Genomic DNA, 8,895 nt, shown 5'->3' on the forward strand with positions numbered 1-8,895 from the left:
ATTCTAAGATAGCTCGAAGGACCAGAATGCGTTATTAAGTGAGAAAATCAGTGGCTTATAGATCTATGATTATATATGAATAAATTCTATTAAGCAATGACTGTAAATTATATAATTCTCGAACCAGCCTCCCACGACGCATTTTTTTTTGGGGGGGGATCTTCTATAAGATTAGTCTATATGTAACATATATTATGTAATAATAATAATAAGGATAATATGCACACACATAGGTAATGAGAAAAATATGTAATGCAAGATATACTACTGCAAAGTAAAGATTAATAATTCATATATGCAACAGCATATATATATAGACTCTAAACAATAAAGTACTATCTACAATGAAAAATAATTAAATCTCAGCTGTGACAGAGGGACGTAGATGCAGTCCACTGTCATGCTGCAATAATGAAATTTCCAGAATTTCCACTCCAAACTAGTATTCACACACACATAAAAATAATATCTAAATATTTGAAGGGAAAAGAACTGCACTTACATGGGATTAATTTTATCGCCCACAGCGTCACAACATTGCACCTACATGAACATATTTAAGAGCTCGATAAACAGAACAAATGAGGTAAAAATGCCTGCTGAACTGGTGTCTGTGATTCTGGTAAGCTGCGTCCTCAATCTGGCGTCCATGGAGGTAAGGATGCCTTCTGGATTGTAAGATTTGTTGGGACCGCTACAGAACACCGTACTGCTTGTTGGTCAAAAACGACGAGAGTCCTCTCTCCTTCCTTCCCGAAGGTCGCGCATGCGCATTAGCTTCCAGTAGGGGCTCGAGCATAAATTATATTTATTTATTAATGCTAAATAGGGAAGGAAGAGTTAATAAATATTCTTGATAGTTTAATTAAATACTTTATGTGGTGATGTTTAATTCCCACAGTGCAAGTCAGTTAATGTAGACTGCACAAATAAAACAGACTCGTTTGGAGGTGGAAATGATTTTAGATTATGATGTTATTTACTGGAACAGCGATCAAGCTGGGAACAGGAATTCCAGTAAACTGTTGTATACTAAAAGTAAACCTATTACTAAATAATTATTCCTAATAAAGAAAAGTAAATGGTTGGACTTTGTTAGATCTACAGGTATGTGGAAATTTATTCTCCGTGAGTGGCTGATGCAACACTTCACAATTCTAGGAGAAATTGCATGATGTTCCATGTTACGTACTCTTAGCTGAATACGTATATAAAATGAAATAAACTTATTCTATTCCATTTCATCATATATGTACACATATTATATTTTTGTAAATTATCGTGTGGTGTGGCAATGTCAGTGGGGACAGGAGCGCGGTGGCTCTTCACACGTCTAATACCTGTTAGATCCGGGATATTAGAATTGCTGGACCTGTTCAGTTATGGGAGTTCCAGATGTCACTTTTAGTAAGTTTATATAATTGTTTATTTACTGTAATTAAGCAGGTGGCATTGTACTTATATATTTTGCAAGTAACTATTATATTTAATTTGCATTCTTATGTGTTTTGAGAACAAGTGGTTGTTCAATTAGTTTTAAATATTAAAAAGTCTTATTTCCATCCCTCATCCTGGATGAGGCAGAGGAGGAGAGGATTATGGGTAGCGACAGAGCGAATAGTCAGCTGATACGGGCCAGGAGAGATCATCTTTGTAGAGTTAAGTCTGTAACTTCATGTTGTGCCATATTTTATTATATTATATTATGTGAGAGACAATACTTTTGTTTGTTGTATAAGTTAACTTGACCATCTGTGTTTTTATATTATACTGTTTGAATATATATATTATAAATTATATGTATAATTCTTCAGTCCTAAGGAGAAATACTTTTATTCTTAGCCTGTTATCATTCATGGGGTTATACTGGTGACCCACTTTAGAGAGCAGCAGTTGTATCCCTAGACGTAATTAAAGCTTGGCTGCTGTAGGGTCACGAGCCGTAACGAACGATAGGTAACGAGTTATGGGGGCCTGTCCGGGATATTGTTCCCACTTAACTTAACTGTGCTAATCTAACCTTGCCTTCCTAGGTACCAGTGTGTAGGTGTCTGTGTTCTTAAGAACTATTCCATGTGCCAAGCAAGCCTTCCTGTGTGTCAAGTAACAACGTTTCACGATTTTGAGGTAAGTCATCCTATATATTTTGTTTGTGCAGTGAGGCCAAGCGAATTTTCAGTGTGGTGACAATTTTACAGTGAAGTGTAGTGCAGTGCCATTGTTTTAATTATTGTTGTGAATCAAGTGCCAAGTGTTAGTAACGATGGAGAGAAGTTGGTGTTGTGGCTCACCCAGACTTTGAAGGATTCAGAGCCTAAAAAACTGAGTTAATACAAATGGCAAATCAGTTGGATTTGACCGCCAACAATAGAATGGTTAAAGCCCAAATATGAAAGTCATTGTGACACATTTTGTTGAGAATGGAGAGTTAGAGAAGAAATTCTGAGGAGTTAAAGAGGAGTCGAGTGATCAGATGACGTTAAAGCGTCTTGAGTTAGAAGCGCAAATAGCCAATGCTAAGCTTGAAGCTCAAAAAGAACAGAGAATATTAGAACTTGAAGCTCAAAAAGAACAGAAATATTAGAGGCTGAAGCTCGTCAAAGAGAGATTGAAGCTCAACAGCAACAGCAAATATTAGAGGCTGAAGCTCAGCAGAGGGAGCTTGAGACTAGGCGTTTAGAAATTGAGGCACAAAATAGAAGATGAAGAGCAGCAGAAGCAACAATTAGAGATTCAACAACAAATGGCTGACACTAACTTAGGCTTGAAACTCAGCGTATGGCAGCTGGGCATGGAAATACTAGTAATGTTTCAACAATAGTGATAATAATCCCATAAGGATGAATAAGTATATAGAGTTACCAAGTTCAATGAGGATCCTGAGGTTTTCTTTGCACATTTTTAAATTGCCATCAGTATGAACTGGCCAAGGGATCAGTGGGTAGCCATTATGCAGTCTCAATTTAAGGGGCGTAGTCAGGAGGTTTTTACATCCCTACTGACGCTCATAGCTTTGATTATGAATTTGTAAAGAAAAGCATCTTAAATGCGTATCAATTAAATCCAGAGGCACACAGGCAAAAGTTTAGGAACCTAAGGAGGGTAAGCGATCAGACAATAGCAGATTTTACTCGTCAGAAGACGAATTTTTGCAACAGATGGTTAAAGTCACTTTCAGTCACTGACTTTGATGCTCTAAAGAATCTTCTTATAATGGAAGAAGTATTGTCATGTCTCCCAGACCAGTTGTCTACTTTTATGGCAGAACAAAAGAATGTAACAGACATTTATGAGCTGTCAAAGCTCGCGGATGAGCATGAGTTGTTGACTAAGGCCCAGTTTACGGCCACTTCACCTAAGTCTAGTCGTAGAGTAAATTATAATGCTCACCGAACTCCTTATCAGAATCCATCCAGTCCTAGTGCTCCAGTTACTCCCATGAGCTCTTCTCTTACAAAACCTAATCCTGCTACTTCCTTGTCAGGAATGTCAATAATAATAAGGTTATTTTCTAAACCTACAGTTGGTTCCACAGGTGTGTCCACTGTAAGGTCTGTTCCCATTGTAAGAGAAAAGGCCATGGAATTAATTCCGTTTTATATTGCACCCTGAGTTACGACCAACTGGTCTCATTTATTGCAGAGGTGTGCAAAATAAACTTACTAATAAACATGTAACTGTAAACCCCAATTGGGTGAAACAGTATTCACCATATATGTCTTCAGGTGAAGTTTTGTGTATTAATGGGAAGTGGAAGCCAGTGGTTATTCTTCGTGATACAGGTGCTTCCCAAACCATAATTTCATCCAGTATTCTTTCTGATGTTGAAAAGAGACTGGAAAGTTTGTTGTTCTTCAGAGTGTTGCAGGATGTAAAACTGTACCTCTAATAGACATTAATTTCAGATCCACCATTACACCAAGTTTATGCACTGTGGGTGTTAGTACACAGTTGCCCATCCCAGGTGTGGATGTTATATTGGGTAATGATGTGGCCATAAATCATGTTGTGGGTGAGATTGATCCCCGTTTGTGTAAACAGCCAGTTGCAGACCATGTTTATTCTGCCTGTGCTGAAGTTAGTTCTATGAATGAACCTGTTGTAGAAGATGGTTTTGTCCATTCTACCTGTGCTGATGTCAGTACTATATAAATCCAGTTGTCAGTTCTGATGTTGTTACTCAAGCATTTGTTCCAGTAACCAGTACCCCTTCAGTGGAGAAGTGGGATGTGGTTGTTCCAGATTCCTGTGTGGCCGATAGTTGTTGAGAGTAAGCCTGATACTATGACTCTGCTTTATTCCAATAAATTGGGAAAGGATGTCCATGTACCATTGTCTTGCCCGCTCACTACGAACGTTGTGCCAGGAGTTGAGAGAAACTTAAAAGCCACGACTCTGTATTCCAGCCAAGTGAATGGTTTAGGACAAGATGTCGGGTTGGCAGAAGTATTCCCGCTCACTCCAAGTTTAGAATCAGTTGTCGAGAGTAAGTCTGTTGTAGAGGCCCCGCCTCACCCTAGTCAAGGTGATATAATAGGGGAGGAGGTCAAACTACCTGTTACTTGCCCGCTCGTTCAGATTCCCTTAATTTATGTGCATTGAGTAGAACTGACCCTAAGATTTCAGAGAGAAGCAAGGAGACAGTCTGTACTGTAGATCCAGTTTGGAGAGTGTGGGAAAGCAGCCAGAGGATCAGCTTCTGTTGAGTAGATGGAGACCCATTGAGCCTCCCTCTTCAGTTGTCTGTGAGGATGTGACCCAGCTTGGTAGTGTATTATTGATTGTGAGCAGACAGTACTCCGAGCAGCTCCAGAAGTCATGGGAGGAAATTTTGGTAAAACATTAGAGTGGTAAAGTAGCATTTGGATCTAAGTTGCGGAGTTGTGATTCTTATTCCATGTGGAGTAAGTATTTCTCATTGTGTACATTGAGTCAGAGTGTGTGTAGGATGTTGAAATCTACTTTTATTCTGCAGGAGCCATTTTCTTGTGAAGTAATGGACTGTGGGACATCTTTGTCAAGCCTTGTGGTTGAGCAGAGAGAGTTTACTCAAGTAGGTTGTGCAACCAGTTGTTCTGAGGAAGTGGTGAGTTATACTAGAGCAGTGTCTCTATATTCAGATCCAGTTATTTTGATGCACGAGTGATAAAAGTGTATGTTCCACTCAAGTGTGGTGTTGACTTTCAGAGTCATATTGGAGTTGACTTTCAGAGTCATATTGTGGGTGAAGGATTAAATCATACTGGGGAGCAGATGTTTGAGGCTCCAGGTGTGTATTTCAAGTTGGGGATAAGGTTATCCTACCTAGTGTTAATCATTGTGAAGGGTTTAGATTGTCCTTGGGTGTTTCCCAGGTAATCTGCTGTGCATCTTCAAGATGTTAAGACCCTTAAACCTCTTGGTTGATTGGTTGTCATCAGACGTAAATCACTTGGGAAGTGATGGTGAGGGTTGTAAAGTTTTCGGCATGTTTTATTTAGTCTTTTGGAAGACTAGACGGTTGATGAAAGTGTGTGTTGTGTTCAAGTTCACCATCAGAGGGTGTGAACTTGTCTTCGGAGTTATGATTGAGATATGGTGCCTAGGCATATGCCTGTTTTCTTTCACTGATAGTTATGAGGAATTGATTTCTGTGTTCCTTATGGATCATCTGAGTCAGTTCGATCAGGTAGTCTTTGCACTTATCTTGGTTGTATTTCTTGGTTTGAAGGTCAAAGGTTGCTAAGTCGGTGTTGTGTTTCGGAAGGTTCTATGAATGGGAAAGCTTTATACATAATTGTGAGGTTTAATGCTAATTTCTCTAATTTTAGTATCCATTGGGCGAGAGTATGTGTTCCACAGAGGATCAAGAGTGATGAAGAGCAGATGTCTGTGTCAGAGCATACCCAGGAGAAGTCCCAAATCTACTCAATCCAGTCAGCTTCAATTAAGCAGTTCAGCTCCAGAAAAGGGAGTAATGGAAAATGGAGTCTGTCTTGGAAAAATTCACCATGTGGAAAAGGGAACATGGAAATACGGACTGATCTTAGAGAAATAGTAGAAACAATATGAAAGAAATTGCCGATAACTGTGTGAAAGCAGCTACCTTTATTGACAATTCTATTCATGCTACTAATGATAATGTTGTAGATAGGAGTGTGAAATATGATCTGAAACAAAGTGAAATAAATGAGATAGTACCTGGAGAGATAAATTTGCATACTCCAGTGACACATATGTAGAACATAGTCATAAGACTGAAATTTCTGAGTTTCCTGTAAGACTATATTTAGTGTTTTCATTTTTGTCCAGAAATGTGTTCTAACTTTACATGTTGGTGTAATTAATACCATAAATCTCAAGTGTCATACATTTTACTTTGAAAAAATGCCATTGATCTTCAATCTATTGCATTTTTTTTTCTTGGAGGTGGAAGTGTTACGTACTCCTAGCTGAATACGTATATAAATTTAAATAACTTTTTTTCCATTTATCATATATGTACATATATAAATTGTTTGTAAATTATCGTGTGGTGTGGCAGCGTCAGTGGGACAGGAGCGCGGTGCTTTCACACGTCTAATACCTGTTAGATTCGGGAAAGCTGGACCTGTTCAGTTTGGGAGTTCCAGATGTCACTTTTATGTTTATATAATTGTTTATTTACTGTAATTAAGCAGGTGGCATTGTACTTATATATTTTGCAAGTAACTATTATATTAATTTGCATTCTTCTGTGTTTTGAGAACAAGTGGTTGTTCAATTAGTTTTAAATATTAAAAAGTCTTAGTTTCCATCCCTCATCCTGGATGAGGCAGAGGAGGAGAGGATTATGGGTAGCGACAGCGAGAGTAGTAGCTGATACGGGCCAGGAAGATCACATCTTTGTAGAGTAAGTCTGTAACATTCATGTTGTGCCATATTTTATTATATTATATTATGTGAGAGACAATACTTTTTGTTTGTTGTATAAGTTAACTTGACCATCTGTGTTTTTATATTATACTGTTTGAATATATATATTATAAATTATATGTATAATTCTTCAGTCCTAAGGGAGAAATACTTTTCATTCTTAGCCTGTTATCATTCATGGGGTTGCACTGGTGACCCACTTTAGAGAGCAGCAGTTGTATCCCTATACATAATTAAAGCTTGGCTGCTGTAGGGTCACGAGCCGTAACGAACGATAGGTAACATTCCACAACCTAATACAGTAAGTTCTATGATATTAAACTACGTATTAGTAGTGTTAGTTAATTATTACGCTTAGTACAGGAGATACATCCCATTGTACTAAGGATTAGTAAATGAGTATGAAGCCTAATACAGGAAATACCTACTATTGTATTAGGGATGAGAATAACTGTTAGAAATTTCCAACAATATGCCACCAGACTCGTCCCGTAACTGAGAGGAATGAGCTACGAGGAAGGCTAAAGGAGCTGCACCTCACCACCCTGGAAAACAGAAGAGTAAGGGTAGACATGCTAACCACCTACAAAATTATGACGGGAATTGACAGGGTTACCTTGAGGTGCTTCCGGGGCTTAGTGTCCCCGCAGCCCTATCGTCGATCAGGCCTCCTGGATGCTGGACTGATCAACCAGGGTGGACAGAGACAAAATCTTCAGCACAGGTGGAACACGAACAAGGGGACACAGGTGGAAACTTGGTACCTAGATGAGCCACAGAGACGTTAGAAAGAATTTTTCAGTGTCAGAGTAGTTAGTAAATGGAATGCATTAGGAAGTGATGTGGTTGAAACTGACACCATACACAGCTTCAAATATACGTATGATAGAGCCCCAGTTGGCTCAGGAATCTGTACACCAGTTGATTGACGGGACCAAAGAGACAAAGCTCAACCCCCGCAAGCACAACTAATGTGTATTATGTTTATGCTTGCATACTAATGTTTATGCTTGCGGGGGTTGAGCTTTTAGTTACACACAGACACACCAGCGACTGTCTTTAGGCACCCGTGTCTGTGTGGACAGCACGCTGAAATAATAGGCATAGTTTCTTTCACCCCTGATACTCCTCTTGCTTAGCAGTAAATATGTACCTGGGAGTTAGACAGCTATTACGGGCTGCTTCCTGGGGGTGTTTAAAAAAAAATAGTAGTGACAGTTGAGAGGCAGGCCGAATGAGCAGAGCTCAACCCCCGCAAGCACAACTAGGTGAATACACACGCACACGGCGACGCGTGTAAAGACGCACTGGGTTCAGTCGTTGGACCTATTCTGTTTCTGATATATGTTAATGATCTCCCAGAGGGTATAGAAACGTTCCACTCATTGCTTGCTGATAATGCAAAGATTATGAGGAGGATTAAGACAGAGGAAGATAATACGAGGCTACAATATGACCAAGACAAATTAATGAATGGTCCAACAAATGGTTACTAAAGTTTAACCCAAGTAATTTAAGGTACAGAACCTAGGCGGTGGAAACAAAAAGCCAGATACAGGATCCTGAGTTTTTATAACAGTGAGCACGAGGGCATGATAGAAGAAGTCTATCATGCCCCTCATGCTTCTCAGCATCACATGAATCAATAGCCTGGCCAAAACCAATACTCGTCTAGGGTGAAGTAAAAGGCTAGCAAAATTACTACAGTTTACTGGGCCATATAAAACAGGTCACTGTAAAACAATAAGAAACTAAAGTTCTCTACAACTCATACTCTATCACATTAATCTAGCTTTTCTTAAAGCTCCTCGAAATTATTAAATGGCCTTATCTGCAAACCCTCGCAACTAGCTGTCGTCAGGTTCTATCCTGGCGGAGTGGAACACTAGCCCCTTGTGTGATATAAATCACAAGTACAGGATGGTGGTGACATACTTATTAATTAGTGGGTGATAAATCAATATCATATCAAACAACAATAGCATTTACTTAAGATCCTCA

Source organism: Procambarus clarkii, chromosome 4 (assembly GCF_040958095.1).
Source record: "Procambarus clarkii isolate CNS0578487 chromosome 4, FALCON_Pclarkii_2.0, whole genome shotgun sequence".
In the NCBI taxonomy this organism is placed as follows: domain Eukaryota; kingdom Metazoa; phylum Arthropoda; class Malacostraca; order Decapoda; family Cambaridae; genus Procambarus; species Procambarus clarkii.